The following is a 27,279-nucleotide window of genomic DNA, read 5'->3' as shown; positions in this document are numbered from 1 at the left end:
TAAGCAACCTTTACACAAAAGGCTATACCAGCACCGCAGAGAGGGCACCAGTGGACCTCAGTCTGCATTATCAGTCCAGCCGAAGATTCAAGCTTCTCTCCTATGGAAACCACCTGGACAACTGAGAGCCTACACAGTAACTATATCCAAGTTTTATCAACTATAAGCACCAGTAGAATGAACCAGTAAAGGAATAAATATGGAAAAAAACAATTTCCAGTGTGTTGTCTTCATCTTCCCTGCGTTTTATGACTCTCACACATGGAGCGAATTGCTGTGGTCTATTTGTTGTGGAAAGCTGACAAACGTCACCAGCGGCGCCGTCCCTGGGTTCACAACATCCTCATAAGATGTTCCCAATTCGGGGAGTTTCATTATTTGCTGCAGGAGCTGTAGCAAATAACTGGAGATGCAGGAGCTCCAGTTTGAGGACCTCCTGTCTCATTCGTGCGCACATGTAAACAAAGAAAAGAAAAAAAAACTGGCTGCCGCTGCAGTTCCTCACTCTCTCTCCCCTCAAACTCTGTCATCATTGTGTTCTAAACCAGTCACCATTTGTTTTATTATACATCTGTATAGTTAATAAAATTATCTACACGAACGATAATTTCGCACGCGCACGTGAAAAAAAAACTGGCTGCTGCTGCGGTTCCTCGCTCTCTCTCCCCTCAAACTGTCATAATTGTGTTATAAACCAGTTACAATTTGTTTTATTATATATCGGTGTAGTTAATAAACAAAATAATCTTCACGGACGATTAATTCACGTGCGCACGTGAATAAAAACTGTCTGTTGCTCCTGCTCTCCCCTCGAACTCTCCCCAGAGAGGAAGAGTCTGACACATCAGAGGAGGAGTTTTAAGGTTGATATCAGACTGACTTTTAGTTGTGCAAGTAACTTTTTTTTTTTTTTTTTTTTTTTGGTGGGTCTTCTTTTTTTTTTTTTTGGTTACTAGCACCAGTGCAAGTAGATTAAAAAATGTATTTCGACCCCTGATTACACTTTGTTGAATTATGGTTACTTGTGAACTAGTGTCCAATATTCCAGACACCGCCAACACAAACTTCAATAGTTGGGCATTTTTCCACAAACTGAGTTTTGGCCCCCTGATAATCAGCCTCAGAGGCTGTCCCTACTGCTTGGACCTCAGCAGCAGGGGTAGCTAGTTTAAAGGCGGTGTACCAGGACCCCTGCCATATGACCGGCTTGTCTACACTGCTTACATATTGGCTGACTGTCTCTGGTCTGTTCATTGGAATTATGAAATCTTTGCCTCGATATTGGTGGATAGCGCACGGAAGGGAGATCTGCTACGGAATGCTGTAGAAGCAGTTTTATTTTGTTCATTATTCCTTGGGTAAGCCCTTTCATCTGGTCTTTAATGTCATTCATAATTTCTTGTTTCAGAGCCTCTCTCCAGCTAGTGTATAAGATGTATAAGATACTCCAGGTGGTGTATAAGATTGTGACTCACCAACAGCAGCTGAGCATGCAGTATCAATACCCACTCGTCCACGCTGTTCCTCCTCCAGGAGCAAAGCTTCCCGGTGCACAGTGGAAAAATCAAGGTCTGGGTTACGACGTACATATGTTCGAAGGGTTTGTGACAAAGGTCCCTCTCGAAGTCCCAGCAGCATTTGATCCCGCAGATTACTCTCGGTAGGTACATCATCAGGGCTGTGTTGCTGCAGCCTACAATAAAGTGCTCTCCAATGAAGAGTAAAAGACTCAACCAACTCATTGGGTTTTTGAACACAGACGAAAAAAACGGGACCTGAGTACTGCAACAGGAACGTTTTCACCATAAAGTGAATCAAGACACGTAAAGATTTTAGCACTCGTGTCTCGCTCTCCAACATCTGACACATTAATTTGTAATCTGGCCTCTCCAGCCAAGGCTCCCAATAAAAATTCAACTTTGTGAATTAATAATACCGGACATGTGTTCTTTCCACTCCCCATACTTAATGTCGCTGTTTGGCCCATGAAACTTCGGCAACCAAGGCGCACTGGGAAAAACTAGCATTATCATCATTTTCAAAACAATACTTACAATAAAACAGAACTTAATGGTCTTTGGTCAGATCCTGCTGACAATGCCAAAATTTCTATCATGGCCGAGACGGATAAATAAAACAGCCAGACAACGCCACCTAGTGTTTGGTGAGTACTAGGACCTCAGATAGTAAAATACCAAAGAGGTTCTTTTAAAATGAGGCAAGCAGTGCAACCAACCAAAATACCAAACAGTGAACCATTAATATTAATAATTTATTACAAGATAGAAGTAAAATATACAAAAATATACTAAAAGGAAAAAAAAAATCAGTCCAAGCACGAGGAAGCGGAGGGGGGGAGCTAGTTGTGGAGTCCGGCTGTATAACACGAGCTTTGCCTCTCCAGGACGCCTGAAACACAGGGAGCTCGGAGCAGTAAACAACCCTTCCAAAAGCACAGAGCTGAAATCCTCCCAGAGCACTAAATGAAACTTACACACAGGGGCAGAGAGACTCTGCCCAGCTGCCGTGATGCGCGTCGTGCTCTGGTTTTCCAACCTGTTAATTCTCCCTCTGGAAGTCCTCCAACCGACAGAGCCAAAGCTGCGACATAAAACTCAAGGCAGTCACTCATTCACATGGCAACACAGGCTAATAACAACCGTCAGGTTCCCCCCACGCCAGAGTACCAAACAATCACTTACGTGCAGGGGGAGAGTAACTCTGCCCACCTGCCATGTTACACGTTGTACTTGGCTCCACACCACCATTCGTCGTCGTCACTGCCACTGCCACCACGATTGCTGCTGCTACTGCTGCTCCAACCCGAGCTCTCCTCCACCGTGCCGTTCTCGTTGTTCTCTCCAGTGCTCGCGTCTTCTCACTGTTGCCTCTCCCCGCCTACAAACACTCCCATCCTATAAAGTGTCCCCGATCCCCTGACTTCCACCACCACGCCTACAGTCATTGGCCAAAACAAGCCCAAGCCCGCTCCAGGTGTAGCCATTTGGGAGGATGCAAAACAGGAAACCAACACACACGCAACAAAACACATCAAAATAAAAGCACAGGATATATATATATATATATATATATATATATATATATATATATATATATATATATATATATATATATATATATACGAGGGCTGTCAATAAAGTAACGGTCCTTTTTATTTTTTTCAAAAACTATATGGATTTCATTCATATGTTTTTACGTCAGACATGCTTGAACCCTCGTGCGCATGCGTGAGTTTTTCCACGCCTGTCGGTGACGTCATTCGCCTGTGAGCACTCCTTGTGGGAGGAGTCGTCCAGCCCCTCGTCGGAATTCCTTTGTCTGAGAAGTTGCTGAGAGACTGGCGCTTTGTTTGATCAAAATTTTTTCTAAACCTGTGAGACACATCGAAGTGGACACGGTTCGAAAAATTAAGCTGGTTTTCAGTGAAAATTTTAATGGCTGATGAGAGATTTTGAGGTGACTCTGTCGCTTTAAGGACTTCCCACGGTGCGAGACGTCGCGCAGCGCTCTCAGGCGGCGTCATCAGCCTGTTCAAGCTGAAAACCTCCACATTTCAGGTTCTATTGATCCAGGACGTCGTGAGAGAACAGAGAAGTTTCAGAAGAAGTCGGTTTCAGCATTTTATCCGGATATTCCACTGTTAAAGGAGATTTTTTTAATGAAAGACGTGCGGATGGGTCCGCGTGTCGGGACGCAGCCGCCGCGACGCTCCGCCACAGGAAAAACACCTCTGTTGGAAGCCTTAAGGACAAGTTGGAACATGTCCTGCTGTTAAACAATTTCTCATATACTCACTCCACTGAAAGCCATCAAAAGCCGCCTGGATTTTACAAATGGTTATCAACACGGAGGTGTTTTTCCTGTGCCGCCGCACCGCGTCGGCTGCGTCTCGACGCGCGGACCCGTCCGCACGTCTTTCATTAAAAAAATCTCCTTTAACAGTGGAATATCCGGATAAAATGCTGAAACCGACTTCTTCTGAAACTTCTCTGTTCTCTCACGACGTCCTGGATCAATAGAGCCTGAAATGTGGAGGTTTTCAGCTTGAACAGGCTGACGACGGCGGCTGAGAGCGCTGAGCGACGTCTCTCACCGTGGGAAGTCCTTAAAGCGACAGAATCACCTCAAAATCTCTCATCAGCCGTTAAAATTTTCACTGAAAACCAGCTTAATTTTTCGAACCGTGTCCACTTCGATGTGTCTCACAGGTTTAGAAAAAATTTTGATCAAACAACGCGCCAGTCTCTCAGCAACTTCTCAGACAAAGGAATTCCGACGAGGGGCTGGACGACTCCTCCCACAAGGAGTGCTCACAGGCGAATGACGTCACCGACAGGCGTGGAAAAACTCACACATGCGCACGAGGGTTCAGCATGTCTGACATAAAAACATATGAATGAAATCCATATAGTTTTTGAAAAAAATAAAAAGGACCGTTACTTTATTGACAGCCCTCGTATATATATATATATATATATATATATATACGAGGTCTGTCAATAAAGTATCGGACCATTGGCTGGGAAAAAAACTGGCTTACCTGGAGGGTTGGAAACCTAATCACCCTCGAAGTACTCTCCTTGGGACTCCACACACTTCTCCCAGCGGTGTCGCCACTGTTGGAAGCATTCCAAGAAAGCCTTTTTCGGGATGGCGCGCAGCTCCGCCATCGTCGCAGCCATGATGTCCTCTCTTGTCTCAAATCGCGTTCCTTTTAATGGTATTTTAAGTTTTGGGAAGAGCCAGAAGTCGCAAGGGGCCATGTCAGGAGAGTAAGGCGCCTGTTGAACCACCGGAGTCCTGGTTTTTGGTCAAATAAGTATGAATTAAATGAGAGGAATGAGCTGGCGCGTTGTTGTGGTGGAGGCACCGATTTCCTCTGGCCCACAACTCTGGTCTCTTGCGCCGCACACCATCACGTAAACGACAGAGGATATCCCTGTAATACTCCTTTGTTATGTTTTTGACCTGTGGGTGCGTACTTGTGGTGGTACCACACCACGGGAGTAAAAAAAACAGTCAGCATTACCTTGATGTTGCTGCGCACTTGGCGCGCCTTCTTCGGTCTTGGCGATGTACTCAACAAAAGTATAAACGCAACACTTTTGGTTTTGCTTCCATTTTGTATGAGATGAACTCAAAGATCTAAAACTTTTTCCACATACACAATATCACCATTTTCTCAAATATTGTTCACAACCAGTCTAAATCTGTGATAGTGAGCACTTCTCCTTTGCTGAGATAATCCATCCCACCTCACAGGTGTGCCATATCAAGATGCTGATTAGACACCATGATTAGTGCACAGGTGTGCCTTAGACTGCCCACAATAAAAGGCCACTCTGAAAGGTGCAGTTTTATCACACAGCACAATGCACAGATGTCGCAAGATTGAAGGAGCGTGCAATTTGGCATGCTGACAGCAGGAATGTCAACCAGAGCTGTTGCTCGTGTATTGAAGGTTCATTCTCTACATAAGCCGTCTCCAAAGGCGTTTCAGAGAATTTGGCAGTACATCCAACCGGCCTCACAACCGTAGACCATGTGTAACCACACCAGCCCAGGACCTCCACATCCAGCATGTTCACCTCCAAGATCGTCTGAGACCAGCCACTCGGACAGCTGCTGAAACAATTGGTTTGCATAACCAAAGAATTTCTGCACAAACTGTCAGAAACTGTCTCAGGGAAGCTCATCTGCATGCTCGACGTCCTCATCGGGGTCTCGACCTGACTCCAGTTCGTCGTCGTAACCAATTGAGTGGGCAAATGCTCACATCCGCTGCCGTTTGGCCCGTTGGAGAGGTGTTCTCCTTCACGGATGATGCGAAGGAGATGTGTTGCACTGCATGAGGCAAATGGTGGTCACACCAGATACTGACTGGTATCCCCCCAATAAAACAAAACTGCACCTTTCAGAGTGGCCTTTTATTGTGGGCAGTCTAAGGCACACCTGTGCACTAATCATGGTGTCTAATCAGCATCTTGATATGGCACACCTGTGAGGTGGGATGGTTTATCTCAGCAAAGGAGTAGTGCTCACTATCACAGATTTAGACTGGTTTGTGAACAATATTTGAGGGAAATGGTGATATTGTGTATGTGGAAAAAGTTTTAGATCTTTGAGTTCATCTCATACAAAATGGGAGCAAAACCAAAAGTGTTGCGTTTATATTTTTGTTGAGTATAGAATGCTTCCACTCTGACGACTGGAATTTGGTTTCCGGGTCGTACCCGTACACCCAGGACTCATCACCGGTGATTATGGTGTCCATAAAGCTGGGATCAGTGCGAATGGAGTCCAGCATGTCCTGTGAGACTTCGACACAATGTTGCTTTTGCTCCGCCATCAGCAACTTTGGCACGAACTTCGCCGCCACTCGTTTCATGCCCAAATTTTCCGTCACGATGGAATGTGCCGAAGTCCTGTTGATGGCGACTTCCTCCACAATTTCTCGGACAGTCACACGACAATCCCGCATACCACAGCGTGCACTTTGGAAACGATCTCGTCATTTTGGCTCGTTGATGGCCGACCGGAGCGCGGCTCGCTCTCCACCGTTACGCGCCCGTCTTTAAACTGGTTGTACCACTCCTTAATCCGTGTGCTGCTCATGGCTTCATCTCCGAAAGCCGTTTGGATTTTTTCGAATCATTTCTGCCTGGCTGTCGCCAAGTTTCTGGCAGAATTTAATGTAGCAGCGCTGCTCCAAGCGTTCGGCCATTTTCTCACAAGAAAAAAATCCGACGAGGGGGGTGGAGCACTCCTCCCACAAGCCGTGCTCACAGGCGAATGACGTCATCGACAGGCGTGGAAAAACTCAAGCATGCGCACGAGGGTTCAACCTTGGCTGATGTAATCGCACGTGATTCAAATCCATATAATTTTTTTAAAAAATAAAAAGGACTGTTTTTATTGACAGACCTTGTATATATATATATATATATATATATATATATATATATATATATATATATATATATATATATATATATATATACACACACGAGGGTAGGCTGAAAAGGTCTAAGGCTCACTATAATGCAGTTAATGCATTACTCCTTCATGGGGAGCCTTAGAACTTTTCAGCCTACCCTCGTATATATACATACGAGGTCTGTTAGAAAAGTATCAGACCTTTTTATTTTTTTCAAAAACCTGATGGATTTGAATCACGCGTGCTTGCATGAGCCAACCTTGAACCTTTGTGTGCATGCGTGAATTTTTTCACGCCTGTCGATTGCGTCATTTGCTGGCAAGCAGCCTTTGTGTGAGGACGTGTGTAGTCTCTTGTCGGATTTTCATTGCAAGGAAAATGGCGGAACGACTGGAGCAGCGCCGCATCAAATTTTGCCAGAAACTGGGCGACAGCCAGATGGAAACCATTCGGAAGATTCAGACAGCTTTCGGTGACAATGTTATGGGCATCACACAGATTAAGGAGCGGTACAACCGGTTTAAATACGTCCGCACAACGGTGGAGAGCGAGCCGCACTCCGGTCAGCCATCAACATGCTGAAATGACCAGATCATTTCCAAAGTGAACGCTGTGGTGATGTGGGACCGTTGTGTGACTGTCCGAGAAATTGCGGAAGAGGTGGACATCAGCACTTTTTCAGTACATTCCACTGTGACAGAAGATTTGGCCATGAAAAGAGTTGCAGCGAAATTCATGCCGAAGCTGCTGACGGCGGAACAAAAGCAACTCTGTGTTGAAGCCTCATAGGACATGCTGGACTCCGAAAAATGATGCCCAGGTTGGCTCATGCAAGCACACGTGATTCAAATCCATCAGGTTTTTGCAAAAAATAAAAAGGTCAGATACTTTTCTAACAGACCTCATATATATATATATATAGAGAGAGAGAGAGAGAGAGAGAGAGAGAGAGAGATTCTCTGATGAGTCCTCTGTCATCATTGAGGTCACATGATGACGTCAAGCAAACCTGACAGTGGCTCTGCGATGGTCATATGCTCTCAGTCACTTTTCTTTCTTGTTTTCAGTCGACGGCGCTTCATGTGAGTTGGTATCAGATCACATGCACATTGTGTGGTATCTACTATTTTAGTGTTAGCTGACATTCCCTGTTCATCAGATGTGTTTCCTGCTGTCTGATGTCTGGCCTCCCTTGAGGCTCTGTGTGTGTGTGTGTGTGTGTGTGTGTGTGTGTGTGTGTGTGTGTGTGTGTGTGTGTGTGTGTGTGTGTGTGTGTGTGTGTGTGTTAAGCAGCATTCCACCTGGCCTGTGGTGTGTTCGCAGGACGCTGTGTGTTTGTGTTGCATTACACATGGCAGCCTTTACAACACCACTGGCTCCACTGGGCTTTAGGCCCCTGGAATGGAGGCACGCGATTGGCACAGAGCAGAGAGACACAAGGAGAGGAATGATGAGACGGGGGATGAAGGTGTGTGTGTCTGTCCTTCCATGGGTGGACTCCTCTGTCTCCTTCTTGGGGTGTTTTGTTAACCTTGGCTGAGAGTGAAGGCTGTATGCAGCAGAACGAACAGATAAAGCCTCAGAGGCCTGAAACACAACTGAATGTTTATGAAACGTTTCCAGGGTCAGTGTCAGGCCAGCAGGACCATGTCCAGCTTTTTATGTCTTTTGGGGGATTTTGCTGCCCATCAGAGGGCAGCGTCCTGCTGTCATTGTTGGTTTTCGGTGTTCTTTCTTTCTGACGGTCTCCCAGCTGGATGTTCTGACCCACACTCAGAACCCCGTCCAAGGTTCTGCTCCCCAACAAAAAAGGTATCAGACATCACACGTGGCTTTGATGGGAGGATCACAACTGCAGTCGACCAGACTGGAGCTGGGCAGAGATGAACTGGACTCGCTCTGCATTGGTCAGGGAAGACGTGGGAACACAAATAACCTCAGACAGCTCGAGGACAGCGGTTCACATTGTGAGGTCCAGGATTCCCTGGCACTTCACAAAAACTTTCCCCAGTCAGAGAATACTGCAAATGATTTTATCATCCAGTCTTGATCTCAGCACCGTTATCTTTCCGCTTTAAGAAGGTACTGTCACCACTGTCACACAGAAGGCATGTGGCTGGAGTGTTCATGGCAGCGACTGGCGTGCTGTACTCACCAGGCCTCAGCGCCACTACTGGTGGCCACTGCATGGGTTCACACATGGGTTCACATGGGTTCTGTGGTGTTTAACCCTTGCAGGTCATGTGGCTGCTTCCTGGACAGTGTTTTTTCAGCTTTGTCTCTGTTTTTTAAACGCTACAAATGCCAGCTGTCAGAGTGGCTTTACAAATTTTTAATATCAGTTTTTACCCGAGGGCCATCAAATATGGCCATCAGGTATTGCAAAGGCTTTGCGTCCATCTGTCCAACTGTTTATCTGTTTGTCTGTCTGTCTGTCTGTCTGTGCTCAGCATAAGTCCAGTCCTATCACGGCCACAGTCTTCAAATTCACAGGGAACCTTCTTGGGGCACAGACCTTGGACAAGTTCAAAGATGGCTAACCTTGATATCTTTTAAGAGGTTAATAAAATGTCACATTCTGTTTCAATCTGTTCTGTTTTGTTTTTGAGTGGCAGGGGTGAAAGCCAGTCAGAGTAGAGCTGCACCATGACGTCAGTGGCTGCTCTCTCCAAAACCGCTTTGTTTTGTGTGTTTATGTCAGCCCAGTCTCACATTTTGTTTATCGTCCTCCTGTCACAAAATGATTAAAATTTTCATGACAGGGTTTTTTTTAACTCACTATTACTAACCCTACCCCCAACCCTAACCTGAACCACCCCTGACCCCCCCCCCCCCCCCGCTGCACTTTTAATTACGTGCAGCCATCACAGAATGAATTAGAATGAATTTGTGCTCCCATGATGAAAATTTGGCACTTTTTGTGACAATATGACAATATCAGGGCTGGTGATGGTTTGATGCAAGAAGCAGCAGGAGACCTGTGCAAACTTGCAGACATGGTTGGTTGTGGAGAATAAGTAGCTTTACCTGATGACCAGGCAGTGGGTTTGGTACACATGAAGTCAGACATACAGGCAGAGGTACCAGACATGGAACAGGCAGGGTCTTGGTCAAGAAATGAGCAGGGTTCATACCAACGGCGTCAAGGAGTATAGCAGGCAGAGCAAAGGCAGAGTCAAAAACAGGCAGAGTTCAGGGCTACGACGAGGCGGAGGACGGAGTACACAAGCAAGGTCAAAAATACTAGAGTGCAAACTGGACAAGATGAGAGGCGAGAAAGTGGTCAAAGTCAACAATCAAGTGAGCTGTGGAACTGTGTGGGTTTTAATAGGAGCAGACTAATCAGGGTGATATGGAGCAGGTGTGGAAGGTTCTGGAAGGAGGTGGGGTTTAGTGAACAAAGAAGAGGGAAGAAAGGCAAGAAAGTGCAGGAGGGCAAAACAAAGCAGTGCAAAGCAAGATAAGTAGGTGACAGAAAAACTAATTGAATAACGTGACGCGTTCTAGACAATCAATAATGTGTGAGCGAAACAAAAAGGGGCAGAACTAAGAAATACGGTGACAAGTCTAAAGAGAGAAAAACAAGGAACATTAAATTAAACAAAGCTAGGATGAAACACTTACTGGCTGAGACAAGAGAATACAATAACTGACGAAGGCAAAATGACTATGGATTGAACTGCAAATCTAATGAGCAACACCAATGATAAAAAAAATAATCAGAACATGTGACTAAGCATATACAGTAAATGTGATAAATTCATGATAAAAATGAAAACACAAACTGGCAAGACAAAACTAGAATGGAACTGAATCATGACAAAGGAATACAAAGTGACAAAGAAACAAAGTGACAAAGCAAAATGGAACACAGAATAAACACATGATGAAAATAATCCACTAATAAAACAAAGCAGGAGCTGAAGAGGAGGAAAAGAAAGAAGGAATCAAAGTCTTGAACAGGACCGAACCATGACAATGATGAACAAATAGATTAATATATATCCCATGCTGCTGAATCATGACAATCCGTGAGACTGGGTTGGTTTATGTACATGTTTCTCATATATTATGTAAAACCTAGTGAGAAATAAACACTTCTAAAACTGAAAACACCATTTTTGGAACCTAATAACACCTCTGAACTTATTTACAAGACATTTCTTGAATGTTAGCATGGTGATGTCACAGGTTGGTAGCTAGCTGCAAAACTCAGTTTTGTTTATGTGTAAATATATCCTCTTTGTCATATATTATGTAAAAGATAGTGAGAAATAAACACTTCTAAAACTGAAAACGCTGCTTTTGTAACCTGGTAATACCTCTGGAGTCATTTACAAGACATTTTGAAGCTAACTCAAAGTTAACTTCCTGTGGAGTTAAATTTGTGTCATTAATACCTGCAAATGCACAGAGGGTGATCTACATATACTCCTTGATTTGCACAACTTCCGCTTTTGTCAAAAGCTCATGTACACACACACACACGCACAGGCCTCCTTCAGACGCTGTTAATACGTAAATATTGTTTTTGATTAAGTGATTGATAGAGGGGCTTTACTGAACATCTACAAATTGTATGTAAGATAATTGGATCATAATAATTAATTAAACAACTGCAAATTATAAAGAACACAATGCTTATACAACCAAGGTCATTTTAGCATTGCATTACATTTTTTTTTATTTGTGGTTTAATTCTGTGAATTTTCAGCTGCAGTCACATAAAACATTACAATGCACCATGAAAACCTGTGTTTTTTAACATCGTTCAAATGAAGATGAAATGGCCATATGTTGCTGTGCATTGTCAGGTGGCAGGCTGGAAGGACTGGTGGACACCTTACAACCCGTGGCTGAATCTTGAATTATTTCAGTGTCAGACACTTTGGTAAACTGTCCTAGCTGCATGTCTGAAAGTAGCACGACAGGTCCATGTGTAGGGCTGATGATGCGTGCAACAGTACATCGAATAATATTGAGAGATGAAGGTAATACAGTGGTCCCTCGCTATAACGCGGTTCACCTTTCACGGCCTCGCAGTTTCGCGGATTTTTTTTTTTGGTGCAATTTTCCATGTTTTTTTTTTAACAGCGCATTGTGTTCTGTGTCCTTATCAGGCGGGCCGGTCGTGGCACCGGTCGGCATCACCACGATTGCTCTCACTGCCTCCGATGCGCTTACTGAGTCTGCGGGCTCAGTAAACGCAGCAGCGGGCCACTCACACCGCCCTCCTGTCTGCTGTGCGGAGCTGTGCCAAATCTGGCAACAGGTCCAGAGACTACGCTCACTGTTTTGATGCGGATGTTGACCGCAGCCGCAGAGCTCCGTGGCCACTGAGAGAGGACTTGGATTCTTTGCGGGTCCCGCAACTATACCTCCGGAGGCAGTGAGCGAAGGGAGAGTTCTGCTTATGTCTGTTTATAATCTTCTCGCCCAGAAGAAAAAAGAGAGCGTTTACACAGGAGAGAAAAGTGAGAAAATGTTAATGCCTGTTTGAGAAAAGTGTATAAAGTGTGTAGTGAGGGGTTTACAGCCTTAAAACATCTATAATAATTGCAAAAAATAGAGTTGACTACTTCGTGAATTTTGCTTATCGCAGCTTCTTTTTAGAACGTAACTCCCGAGATAAACGAGGGACCACTGTATAAATAAAATAAAATTTAAAAAAATGTCTTGAAACGATTTGTCTTAAAAATGATTTGTGAATTGTAATTGATAGAAAAGCAATTTATAGTGAGGAAAACATTGGGACGCCCCACATTTTTTTTTTTTTTTTTTTTTTAATATTAGCTGATATAATGCCTTTTTACGCTATATGTTTGTTTTATGTATTGTATGTAATGGTATGCCTATTTGGACTGCAACAAGTTTGATTGATTTATTACTTTGTAAAATGCCTAATATTAAATTTAGCTACTCTGGAGTAGATTCATTCATATTTTTTTTTTTAAAGAGAGAGATCAGCTGTGTTCAATTGAGAAGTTTTAATTGATTGTTGACTAAATGCACCTGTTTTTTGGCTGGTACCAGTGCTAACTTTTACACCATGAGGACTAAAAAGCATGTCACAGAACATCGCTGAAAAGCGCACATTAGGGGATGTAACAATTAAACTTAGAAGACACTGAATATCTATTTGGCTTCAAGGCCACGGTGTCATTTCTGAGGAAGCAAAGTCAACCGTTTGAGGGTGAGGTCACATGTGAGAGTGGATATGAGTGGACGTGGCTCAGATGTGGTGGAGTGGCAGGGAGTGGGATTATCACGGTGATGAGTGGTAAATAATGAGGCTGTCTGGAAGGGAAGAGAAGAAGAAGAAGGCCATCAAACAGAGAGATTATCAGACCACTGTGACGAGGAGATGAGAGGGTGAATGAAGATGTGGAGAGGTGTTTGACCTATCAGACCTCTGGAAGAACCATATGTTTTATTTTTTAATATCTCAATAACAATTTGTATTCAAGGGTCAAATAAGAAAAACAATTGTGTCAGTGGCCTTTATTTTCTTATAGAATATATAAACAATACACTCTAAAAATGAACCGCTGTATTAAAAAGAAAAAAGTGATGACACTATTTGCATAGATTTTTAAAAAAGTTATTTCAACTTAACTAGAGAAGTCTTGTGGCATTAATTTAGTTGAAAGTTGAAATATTTGAGTTGAAATAACTTTTAAAAATCTATGCAAATTCTTACAGTTTTTTTCAGAGACAGCAGTTCCTTTTTAGAGTGTAGATAGTTAGACATAATAAAAAATAGAAAAAAATAATTTGAGAAACTTTTTCTTTTTAATTAAAGAGTATAATCAAGTTATATGTATTTAAAAACTTTGATATTTTTGATATTTTTAGAGGAACATTGCACACATTTTATACATTTTAAAAATTGATGTAACAATTTGCATAGATTTTTTAAAGTTATTTCAACTTAGTTATTTCAACTTTTAACTGAGTTAATGCCACAAGACATCTCTATTTAAGTTGAAATAACTTCAGGTAAGTTGAAATAACTTTAAAAAAAAAAGCCTATGCAAATTTCTGCATCACGTTTTCTTGTTGAGACAGTGGTTCATTTTTAGAGAGTGTACATGACAACATAAACACAGCTTCAGCGATCACTCAATATTAAAATGATGATATAAATCTGATTAAAAACCCAGTTTTCTTGGTGAAGTGGAGCAGTTTCTTAAAAAAAAAAAGATTTTGACTTGGAAATGTTCCCGTATCCATCCCTGGGCTTGTCAAAACAAAACTGGATATAAAAGTGATGATTTTATTGTGCTATATTAAATAGTAGCTCTACATCATACCTGTGGAGCAGGTACATCAGTGGGATAAGGGGTTCGACTACACTGAAAAAAATTTGGAGCGATATCCACTTGAAAAAACCTAGGAAAGTTTTTTCACTCAGAAATTCGAAGTAAATTTTACAAGGAGAATTCTTAAGTAAATTTTACTTGCATATATTAGTTTTTTCTAAAAGAATAACTCAAGTAACATTTACAAGCAATTATCAACTGAATATTTTCATTCAATTTTACTCTGTCTTTATTCATAAAAAGTAAAACTTATCAGCTGTTCCCCTGGTTTTCACAGCAGATCCAATTTGCATCTGCATGTTGATGTGGCACAAATTCTACACTGGATGTCCTTCCTGATGGACCTACACATAACATGGAGAAATGCGGCAGGGGTGGGGTTTGAACCGGGAACCTTTTGCACTGAAACCAAGTGCATTAACCACTTGGCAACACCTCTGCCAACCATGGAATATTAAAAATAGTTATTTTTAATAATATACTATATATAATATATAATATACTTATACTTAATTATTTAAAAGTATTAAAATTTGTCAGACAGTGAAACAAAAGGAATTCTGTTTCGAAAAAAGATGCATCAAGATGCATCAAGATGCATCGATGGTTGTTTTATAATGAACACATTCATGAACTAATGATCCAAGATCTGCTGTGGTGACTCTGAGTGAAAACAATGTAATGTGGAGGTGCGTCAGGAAGGGCATCCAGTGTAGAATTTGTGCCAAATCAACATGCAGATCCAAAATGGATCTGCTATGGCAACCTTGAGTGAAAACATGGGCGCAATTTGGTGGGGGATAGGGGGGACATGTCCCCCCCATCTTTTCAACCAGGGGGGACAGAATATGTTATGTCCCCCCACCTTCTGACATATATGTGTGTACTTGAAACATGCTATGCCAGTCTTATGTGCAAACCATGTCAGTCTTATATGCAAAACCATGTCAGAATAGTATCTTTGTTTCTGCAAGTTTGTATTTTTAGCAGCATTGACTTGTTTACAACACCTGTTTCTTGTTTGTCACATTCTGAATTTTCTGGAACTGCATTTGCCCAGATTTGAAACCAAAAATAGTTGCCTCTAGGGACTAGTGTCTACACATAAGTATCAATGGACCATATGCTAATTTACTAAATTCTGAAAGTTAGAAAAGGAAATCAGAAAAGCTATCTGGGACCTCAGAAAGCCCATTTGCAATTATTGCTTGATCTCCAAAATCAGTCTATGCAAGTGAAATTATGTTCAGTATAAGTGTTGTCATTAGTGCCACTTTGAAAATTTAATTCATGATAAGTAATTTATCCTAAACTTATGATCTGTTTTTTTTTTTTTTCAAACTTATGCAAAAACAAATCTTGAGAAAAAAAATACAGCATGCGATAGTTAATAATTATTAATTAAGCGCCTGTTCTTTCATATTTATGAATACATTTTACCACATTGCAGTTGTTTTTTTTTTTTTTTAATGAAAACTCAACCTATCATTCTTTTTGAGTTCTACACATGTGGTGATACCTTATTTACACCAGGATGTTAATAAAATCAATGCTGGCTATTCTCAGAATAAAGTACTTATATCCACAGTTTCAAATTGCATAAGTCAAATGGTGTGCACTTTATGGTTTTCTCAAAACATTAAAATTACTGTTCTGGATGCTCAGAATGCATCTGAGCTTATCTTCTAGAAACCGTTGGCTTCTGAGGGCCTAAAGCAGCCCCCAGACCCCCAGCCTATGGGCTTCAGCCCTGCAGGCCTCGCACTTCGTCCCCCCCCCACCCCCCCACCCCCCGCCTAATTTCTAGTTCTAAATTGCACGCTTGAGTAAAAACAAGGGGAACAGCTGAAAAGTTTTACTTTTTATGAATAAAGACAAAGCAAAATTCAATGAAAATATTCAATTGATAATTGCTAGTAAATGTTACTTGAGTTATTATTTTAGAAAAACTAATATATGCAACTAAAATTTACTTAAGAATCCCTCTTGTAAAATTTACTTGGAATTTGTGAATGAAAAAACTTCCCTAGGTTATTTTAAGTAAATACTCCCACTACTGGCTGGTAATATAACCTGTCACCCCAGCCAGGGGGGAGCCATAGAATCCAGAGATAAGCACCTGCACCAGTGGGCCTCAGGGCCTACATACTGTAGGACTTACTTTATTAAAGGGTGCCCACACATGTGCATTCTATCATTTTGGCTTTGACATTTTTAATTTAAATTCTGACATGCTATAAGGCATGAAACATCTCAATATATTATATCTGTGGAAGTAATGAGGTTTTTATACTATTCAAAAAAAGGGCCTCTGTAATAAACATTCAAATCAGTATATTAGCTGACCCTTTCGGTATAATTCAGTATTAGTATTGCTGCCATCATTACTCCCATGGCAAGACAAATACTGCATATTTGTTTACAAAACTGATAGTTCTGTTGTGACTTGTAGCTGACATAGCCAAGATAAAGGAAATTAACTTTCTGATGTCATAAAGCTGGGTTTATCTCTGCTTTCAGCACATCCCTGTGATGCATTTGAAAGTTTTATAAGTCAGTCTTGTTTCTGCTGATTTGTGTGCAGTCTGCAAACATGCAGCAGGTTGACCAAGACGGGCAAAAAGGGCTTAACGAGGTATGTGTGGTCTCAAGAACTCATAACCCAAGACTCATAAAAGAAGCTTCAGAAATCTTAAAGGGAGGGAAAAGTTGATTTCTGCGGAATAATAATAATAACCTTCAAGTTCATTTTGTTGGCATTTGCCTTTAATAAGAGACATTTTGACATTAAGACACTGTCTTCAGCAGATGTTTGTGGGGACAAAAAGATAGTGTTGTGTTTGACTGAATGTGACTAAAACACTGACCTGCTAATAATTTTACTGGAAGAACAGTCAAATGTTTGCAAGCAGCCATACAAATCAGAGCAAACAAGGATTGTGGACCTTCTGATCAACTCCTTTGAGCCCATCCAGATTGCTTTTTGATTTTATGTAGATTTTAGTGTGGGGTCTTTTTTTAACTTCAGGATTATGAAAATTTCATTATGATAGTAAATCTTTAAAATTGGTCGAATCCACATGATCTCAGAAGAGGACAAAATCTCAAAGACTCCTGGTCAACTATTTAAATCCATCATATCTCAACTAATGTGAACAATCACCATACTCTGTGAATCTGTTTCATTTTAAAGTAGAGTTTTCACACATGGTTGCTGAGTGGATCAGGAGCTAGCCTGCCAATATGTAGACATGGGTTTGAATCCATTTATGCTGCCTGTCTATGTCCTTGACAAAGACACTTCATCTGCATTGTCTCAGCCCACTCAGCTGGAAATGGTTAGTGGTCTTGGCAGAGGAAGTAAACTGTGTTGGACTGGTCCTATCCAATGGGAGTCATAGACATAAAATCCGGAGATAAGCACTGGAGTGATCCTCCAATGAACAGCAATCAGGAACTTCACTTTTTCCACAATTTGTCCGCCTTATTCGAAAATGGTTGAAATATTTTTTTCCACTCAAAATTATACACACAATACCCCATAATGACAATGTAAAAAAAAATTGAGATTTTTGCTAATTTTTAAAAATAAAAAAACACTAAGAAATCACATGTGCATAAGTCAGGGGTGGGCAACAAGGGCTGAGACACTGCAGGTTTTCCTTGCAACCAATCACCTCAGCAGGTGGGTTGCTGATGAGCTTCTCCCCTGAACATAAACACTTGGTCATCAATGAAATCAACTACTGAGACACCCGAATATTAATGAAATCACCTGCTAAGATGGTAGCAAGGAAAACCTGCAGTGTCTCGGCCCTTCATGGCACATGATTGCCCACCCCTGGCATAAGTATTCAGGGCCTTGAGCTTAAAATTAAGCTTAGGTGCCTCCTGTTTCCATTGATCATCCTTGAGATGTTTCTACAACTTAATTGGAGTCCACCTGGGGTAAATTCAGTTGATTAGACATGATTTGGAAAGACACACACCTGTCTGCATATAAGGTCCCACAGTTGACAGTGCATGCCAGAGCACAAACATAAAAATTAGGATAATGTTGTTGTTGTTGTTGTCCCTTTGGCTGCTCCCATTTTGTCCGAGGTTACCACAGCAAATAGAAACAGATCTGCATTGGTATCTGTTGCAAGTGTTACGCCGAATGCCCTTCCTGATGCAACTCCAGTTTTACCTGGAGAAATGCATACCGCTCCTGGTGTTCCAAAGACATCTCCCATCGAAGTACTAACCAGGTCCCACACAGCTTAGCCTCTGACATCTAACACGATCATGCTTACACCGAGCAAACCGGCTGCAGGATAATATTAATCATGCAAAAGAGAAAACAGATTAGCCTTTAATGTGGATTTGAATGAATCAGTGGAATCAGACTGTTTTACTTAAGCAGGCAGAATATTCCTCAGAACAGGCATATGATGAGAAAAAGCACGGGCTGGCACATAAGGTTTAACCCTCTGGGGCCGACGCCGTCGTATACGATGGCTGGGACCAAGCTTTACTAAATTATAACTTTTTTTAATGATATGAGATAGAAACTTACTTTTTTTGCTGAAAAGTTAACTCCCCAGACTTTCGATCCACCGTCGGCCATCTTTGTACTCCTCATAGAAGCTGTGTGATGACATGTGCAATGTGAGTGTCCAATCGGAATTGGTTCACCATTACATGGTTTTCCAAAATCCAATCGTAGGGCAGATTTACCTCACGTGATAAACCAAAGATCATTTTCAAGAGTGATATCTTACAAGTTGGCCCATTTGAATAGCCCCCTAACAGCTCCAATGCGCCCTGCGCCATTATGCACAGCAAAAGTGAAAGCAGACAGAGAGCCTCACATGACAATCTCAAGTGCTCAAACAAAGAGTGTGTAACTATCAGGATTGCTCCACTAGTTTGCATTTGAATGTTACTGGATTACTCTGTGGCTCTCTCCCTCTGGTGTAAAGCACGGTTTACCACATCAATGAGGTGAGGGAGAGGGGCCGCTCCTCAGACTGGAGCATAAACACATAGACCATTTTGTATATATTGTTCAAAATGTGCATCTGTGTTTATTGTTTGAACTTTTTGTTGTACAGTCTTTCACACAAGACCTCAAATTACCTTTATAAAGTGTCAAAATAGTTGTTTATTATAGTTTGCTGTGTGTTTTGAATAAATGTGTGTGGAAAATTATTTTTCACTTTACTTTTTCCGTTGTTATTTTGGATTGTAAACCTTTATTACACTTATAAAACACAACAAAAGCATATATATTATGAAAGAACAGGTTGTCCTGAAAAAAGAGACATAAAACTTGATTGTGGGATGCAGGGAGAGCTGTTAACAGCCATAATAAAACATTTATGCCAGGCTAGTGAACTGTCCAAAAAATGCCCTCGGACCCCAGAGGGTTAACTCAGCCAGATAAAGAAGTGCTCGTCCATGAAGGAATTTGTATGTTAAGAACAAAACCTTAAACTGTGATCTCACACTGACGGGAAGCCAGTGAAGGCAGCCTGACATTAGGCTAATATGATCAAACTTTCTTCTCCGACTCCAAACTCCAGCGGCATCAATGGGCCTTGGGACCTATACAGCACTTATTTCTCAAATCGGGACCTGATGTGACTTGTTATTGAGATTACAATGTGCCTTATTATAAACATGACTGCTGCAGAATAAAATATACATAACATTTGGTCCCAGTTCAGATAGAGTTAAATATACTCGATCACAGTGCTAAATCAACTCTATCACAGGGTAAAATCAACTCTATCATGTTGTGAACAACTCTTATTGGAGTTGAAAAATGTGATTTGACAAGACGGTAGAGCTGATTTCACTCTATAATAGAGTGTATTTAACTCTGTTTGGACTGCGAACAAATGTTATATTGCAAAATTTCGGTGTGGCTTCTTCAGGGGGCCTGTTTCCTCCCACCATCAAAGCAGGCACATTAGCTCGGTGACACTAAATTGACCGTAGGTGTGTGTGCGTGCGTGATCCCTGATCCATGTTTCTTCTTTGAAGGTGGCAGAATTTGTTTCTAAACTTAAACATACGAACATGTTAATCCTGAGCGACGAAAAGGAGGAAATGCCTCAAACATGGAAAACGTGATGCTTGTTTGAAGAAAAATACATTTTTCAGACTCAACATGTGATTAGCCGCCGTGCTGAGAGTGTAGACGCTACAGTGATGAGCAGCCTATTTCTGTCAGGTGCAGCTGCAGATATGACGCTGGAGTGTGCGCACTGTATCTCTGTGACCCGTCTGGCCTGGAGGTGGCGTGCACGATAAGCCACTTTCCCTCCTCTCAGTGTCCTCACAACCAGACATTTAACCAAAACATTCCCACAGCCTCATGGGAATGTAGCCTTGCTTCATTTTTTAAGGGTTAAAGTCCAACATGTTTGCTAATTATGCATCACTAACTGCTGTGTAAGTTTTACCCAGCATGCTTTGAAGAGCTGCTCCAGCAAAACAGTGTCAAAAATTTGAATTGAATCTGATTAAATTGGGACGACTAACCATTGATCAGACTTTTTAAGTTAATGGAATAGTTTTGATTTACTTTCACAAGCATGTGTGCATGTGAGGTTAATAAATGTGTACATTACTTATTCATTCATTCATTCATTTTCTGAACCCGCTTAGTCCTGTTAAGGGTCACATATTGTGCAGGAGGAGATCCGAAGGTTAGTGATATCAAACGGTAATCAAACAGCATGAGTGATCAGGGCTGGATCCAGAGTGAAAATCTGACAGATGCATTTTTTTAATATATTTATTATACTTCATGGACCATAGTGAACACTTCTTATTGTATAAATATGATGTCCTAAAAAAACAACACTATAACAAAAATTCACTGTAAACAGGATCAAATTTATTGCCAAAATCTTTCAATTATACCTGAATCTATATATGATTTTTTTTTTTCAGTTGATAAAATCAATAAAAATATGACTGCATATATTCTTAATAATAATATATTGAGATACAGACAGTTCACAGAAGACATTTTCCATTGATACCAATCAAAATTAGAAACAGTCCAGCAGGTAACAATATTCATCATGTCCATGACTAAATATACATACACTCAACAAAAATATAAATGCAACACTTTTGGTTTTGCTCCCATTTTGTATGAGATGAACTCAAAGATCTAAAACTTTTTCCACATACACAATATCACCATTTCCCTCAAATATTGTTCACAAACCAGTCTAAATCTGTGATAGTGAGCACTTGTCCTTTGCTGAGATAATCCATCCCACCTCACAGGTGTGCCATATCAAGATGCTGATTGGACACCATGATTAGTGCACAGGTGTGCCTTAGACTGCCCACAATAAAAGGCCACTCTGAAAGGTGCAGTTTTGTTTTATTGGGGGGGGATACCAGTCAGTATATGGTGTGACCACCATTTGGCTCATGCAGTGCAACACATCTCCTTCGCATAGAGTTGATCAGGTTGTCAATTGTGGCCTGTGGAATGTTGGTCCACTCCTCTTCAATGGCTGTGCGAAGTTGCTGGATATTGGCAGGAACTGGTACACGCTGTTGTATACGCCGGTCCAGCGCATCCAAAACATGCTCAATGGGTGACATGTCCGGTGAGTATGCCGGCCATTCAAGAACTGGGACATTTTCAGCTTCCAAGAATTGTGTACAGATCCTTGCAACATGGGGCCATGCATTATCCTGCTGCAACATGAGGTGATGTTCTTGGATGTATGGCACAACAACGGGCCTCAGGATCTCGTCACGGTATCTCTGTGCATTCAAAATGCCATCAATAAAATGGACCTGTATTCTTTGTCCGTAACAGATGTCTGCCCATACCATAACCCCACCGCCACCATGGGCCACTAGATCCACAACACTGACATCAGAAAACCGCTCACCCACACGATGCCACACACGCTGTCTGCCATCTGCCCTGGACAGTGTGAACCAGGATTCATCCGTGAAGAGAACACCTCTCCAACGTGCCAAACACCAGCGAATGTGAGCATTTGCCCACTCAATTCGGTTACGACGACGAACTGGAGTCAGGTCGAGACCCCGATGAGGAAGACGACCATGCAGCTTAACTTCCCTGAGACGGTTTCTGACAGTTTGTGCAGAAATTCTTTGGTTATGCAAACCGATTGTTTCAGCAGCTGTCCGAGTGGCTGGTCTCAGATGATCTTGGAGGTGAACATGCTGGATGTGGAGGTCCTGGGCTGGTGTGGTTACACGTGGTCTGCGGTTGTGAGGCTGGTTGGATGTACTGCCAAATTCTCTGAAACGCCTTTGGAGACGGCTTATGGTAGAGAAATGAACATTCAATACATGAGCAACAGCTCTGGATGACATTCCTGCTGTCAGCATGCCAATTGCACGCTCCCTCAAATCTTGCGACATCTGTGGCATTGTGCTGTGTGATAAAACTGCACCTTTCAGAGTGGCCTTTTATTGTGGGCAGTCTAAGGCACACCTGTGCACTAATCATGGTGTCTAATCAGCATCTTGATATGGCACACCTGTGAGGTGGGATGGATTATCTCAGCAAAGGAGAAGTGCTCAGTATCACAGATTTAGACTGGTTTGTGAACAATATTTGAGGGAAATGGTGATATTGTGTATGTGGAAAAAGTTTTAGATCTTTGAGTTCATCTCATACAAAATGGGAGCAAAACCAAAAGTGTTGCGTTTATATTTTTGTTGAGTGCACATACCACAATTGTGATATGTGTACAATTGTGATGTATTTGTTTTAGTATATTTAGATTTTGTTGTGATTTGGCACTTTATAAGCCCATTAAATTGAAATTGATTTGAAATTGAACATTTTATTGAGTCTTAAAGTAAATAAATATGAAATTGGTCATTGGATCCTTAAACTTTGGACATAATAAACTCTGCATGGTGGATCCTTGATCTCTGGACATAAATAGGAATAAACAAAATCTGTAGTTTTTGTCAAAAGCATTTCCTTTCAGACATTATTGGCATGAATGTCTTTCCATATATCTGAGCTGAGCTCTTGCAGCTGCTGTGCTGCACGTCAGGATGTAATTTATAAAGAAATACAGCATGTCTCATTTTGGGAGGAAAAAAATTTTTTATTTGATTGTTGTTTCTTGTCTCTATTACAACATTTGGAAAGAGGTGTCATTTTATTTAAAGCGGCAATTCGTTTTGAAGTTATTCCGAGCGGACTCTGTCTCAGCAGAGAGACACGTAGCGTTTGAAGCTGTGTCAACGGAACGGAGGACGATTCTCGTTTCTTGACTGCAACAAGACAAGAGTCCCAGTTAGTGACTTTAATCCACACAAAAGTGACTCAAGGTATTTTAATGGCTTTGAGAGGGGTTAAGAAGCGGACTTACCGTTTCTGAAGAGCAGCGAATCAAAGAACCAACGAGCTAGTGGATCGAAGCATTGCTTCAATGGTTCACGGCTTCAAAGTGAAGTCGTGCTGCAGAAACGGTTGATTACAGACCAAACCCTGAATATCCAACTTTATTTGTACGTCCGTATGACTCTGAAACTCGGAAAAATCCGTATAATGTACAGACTATAGGTTGACATGAAAACCATAGAAAAGCTGTGTTCACCGCGGGGACACGTCACGTACATAATAATGACAAAAAGATGTCATGAAATGATTTTATAATTGTCCAAAAACATTTTGAAATTTGTCCTGTCAGATTGCTTATATTGTATTTGTGGCTTGTATTGATAATTTAGCAAGAATTATGCAGATTGTTATTCATCATTAATTTTTTGCCACTTACCTGGGTCTGGGTTGTGGTGGCAGTAGACTAAGCAGTTCATCCCACACTTCCCTATTCTCAGCCAAGTCCTCCAACTTTTCCTGGGGTATCCCAAGGAGTTTCCAAGACAGATGAGAAATATAATCCCTCCAGCATATCTTGGGTCTTCCTTACACCTCCTCCCATTTGGATGTGCCTGGAAGACATCTCGAGGGAGACCACCGGGGGGCATCCACACCGGATGCCTGAGCCACCTCAGCTGGTTCATTTCAATGCAAAGAAGTAGCGGCTGTACTCTGAGTACCTCCTAGAGTGTAAGTCCAGATACATGATGGAGGAATCTCATTTCCGTTCTTTGCATCAGCGAATTTATTCTGTCGGTCTTTAGGCAAAGTTCAGGACCATAGGTGAGGATAGGAGTGTAAATCAACTGGTAAATTGGCTCAGCTCCGTCTACATCATGATGGTCCGGTACAGCATCCAGAAAAAAACATCAGATGCTGCCCCAATCCATCTACCGAGCTCACACTCCATATATTATTATTATGAGTAGTAGTAGAAGCAGGAGTAGTAGTAGCAGCAGTAGTAGTAGTAGTAGTAGTGTTATTTATGTATAATTAATGCTATTGTGTTTACTGATTGTTTGCACTGTTTTTAGAATTTTCATTAAGACAATTTTAATTAATTTAGCAGGATATATATATATATATATATAGAGCCAAGTGACCTCTGTGTGTACGCGTGTGTAGCTTCAATTACGCAGAAACCAGGTAGAGCTGACATTTGCCGTTTGGTATGCTTATATATTTTGGGTCAAGGATGAACGCTATGAAAATGTAAAGTTGATAGGACCAATATTTTTGGAGAAATTAGCAATTTTAGCAAACCAGTACACAATGGACATCGTGCTGCAATGCACCATGGGGGTTCTGAGTTTTGGGATTTCAAATGTTGTTATTGTGGTTCATGTTAGTTTAACAGTGTTGTTCGTGTTACTGATTTATTGTGTTTTTTGTCAATTGGTTTAGTCATTTTAGTTAAGTGTCATGTTGTCATAACCATGACTGAAGAGTATTGCTTTTTTCCACCACCGTCTCTGTTTGTGTGTGTGTGTGTGTGTGTGTGTGTGTGTGTGTGTGTGTGTGTGTGTGTGTGTGTGTGTGTGTGTGTGTGTGTGTGTGTGTGTGTGTGTGTGTGTGTGTGTGTGTGTGTGTGTGTGTGTAAAAATTAAAAGCACCTGCTTGCAATAGAATGCAGAAAAAACAAAAAGCTCTGCATGCATGTGACTGGGGACAGCTGACATTTGCTGTTTGGAATACTAGTGTATTTTGGGTCAAGGATAGACGGCGCCAAACCGGAACGTTGTTCGGACTAATATTTTTGGAGAAACTGCATATTAGCTAACGTTGCTAATTACATTCTGGCTTGCATGCGTGTGTGCACACATGCATGCATGATTTTATTTTGTAAGTTCAATGCAAGTACATAATATGATTGTAAATGTGTTAAAAATACATGGATAACAAAAAAGTGAAAACACTTATTTTCTTTGGGGTCTATTTAAAAAGCAAATGACAAAAAATAAGTCATAATAAAATATAATAATAATACTGATCATAATAATAACAGTGTGTATATAATAACAACAATCTAAACAATTTACATTAATTAAAAGTTATGGGCCGCTTATTTCCTCAGTAATCGCACATTAAGTGGACCTAACAGATGAAGCAGTCAACAGCTGCTAAAAGTACTAACACATTTTCAGTGTATTTTCTCTCTCTCTCTCTCTCTCTCTCACACACACACACACACACATAAATAAAGTGCATCCGGCAAGTATTCACAGTGCTTCACTTTTTCCACGTTGTTTTTATGTTACAGCCTTTTTCAAAAATGGATGAAATTCATTTTTTTCCTCAAGATTCTAAACACACAATACCTCATAATACCCCAATGTGAAAAAAGTTTTTTTTTTGTTTGTTTGTTTTGTTTTGGCTGTTGTTGTTTGTTTAGTTGTTTTTTATTTTTGCAAATTTATAAAATAAATACATAAAAAAACCACATGTACATAAGTATTCACAGCCTTTGAAATGAAGGTCAGAACTGAGCTCAGGTGCATCCTGTTTGCATCCTGGAAGATTCTTCTCTCTCCACAGAGGAGAGCCTTCCAGAAGGACAATCGTCTCTGCAGTAATCCACGAATCAGGCCTGCAAGAGTGTCCAGACGGAATCCATTCCTTAGTAAAAGGCACATGGCAGCCCACCTGGAGTTTTCCAAAAAGCACCTGAAGGACTCTCAGACCATGAGAAACAAAATTCTCTGGTCTGATGAGACAAAGATTGAACTCTTTGAATGCCAGGAGTAATGTATGGAGGAAACAGGCACCATCCCTACAGTGAAGCATGGTCATGGCATCATCATGCTGTGTGGATGTTTTTCAGCAGCAGGAACTGGGAGACTAGTTAGGATTGAGGGAAGATGAATGCAGCAATGTACAGAGACAGCTTGGATGAATACCTGCTCCAGACCGCTCTTGACCTCAGACTGGGGTGATGGTTCATCTTTCAGCAGGACAACAACCCTAAACACACAACTAAGATATCAAAGGAGTGGCTTCAGGAAAACTCTGTGAATGTCCTTGAGTGGCCCAGCCAGAGCCCAGACCTGAATCTGATTGAACATCTTTGGAGAGATCTGAAAATGGCTGTGCACCGACACTCCCCATCCAACCTGATGGAGCTTGAGAGGTTCTGCAAAAAAAGAATGGACAAATTGCCCAAAGATAGGGGCACCAAGCTTGTGGCATTATATTCATGAAGACTCAAGGCTGTAACTGCTCCATCAACAAATATTAAGCAAATAGTGTGAATACTTATGTACATGTGATTTCCTAGATTTTTATTTTAAATCAATTTTCAAGAATTTAAAAAATATATATCTGTTTTCATGTTGTCATTATGGGTGAGTAGAATTTTGAGGGGAAAAAATTTATTTACTCTATATTGGAATAAGGCTGTAACATAACAAAATGTGGGTAAAAGTGAAGCACTGTTAATACTTTCTGCACTTTAAGTTGGTAGTAAGTAAGTTCCTTCGGCTGCTCCCTTGTTTGCACAACACGCCACAGCAAATCCAAGGTGGATCTGCATGTTGAATTGGCACAAGTTTTACGCCGGATGCCCTTCCTGACGCAACTCCACATTACATGGAGAAATGTGGCAGGGG

At 41.3% G+C, this 27,279-nt stretch overlaps 1 protein-coding gene and 1 long non-coding RNA gene across 2 annotated transcripts in view; both read left to right on the top strand.

Annotated features, from left to right (window-relative positions):
* The window catches only part of wnt4 (wingless-type MMTV integration site family, member 4), a 112,830-nt gene that overhangs the window by 64,793 nt on the left and 20,758 nt on the right, over positions 1–27,279 (top strand). The gene's annotated exons all lie outside the window — the stretch shown is intronic.
* On the top strand, positions 6,321–26,403 carry LOC117507544. The gene is made up of 3 exons (XR_004559744.1): positions 6,321–6,333; positions 13,341–13,350; positions 26,210–26,403. It is a non-coding gene; the product is annotated as an uncharacterized LOC117507544 (long non-coding RNA).

This window comes from Thalassophryne amazonica, chromosome 3, assembly GCF_902500255.1.
Source record: "Thalassophryne amazonica chromosome 3, fThaAma1.1, whole genome shotgun sequence".
NCBI classification, from domain to species: domain Eukaryota; kingdom Metazoa; phylum Chordata; class Actinopteri; order Batrachoidiformes; family Batrachoididae; genus Thalassophryne; species Thalassophryne amazonica.
The sequence above is the reverse complement of the archived record's forward strand: the minus strand, read 5'-3'. Positions and strand labels throughout refer to the sequence as shown.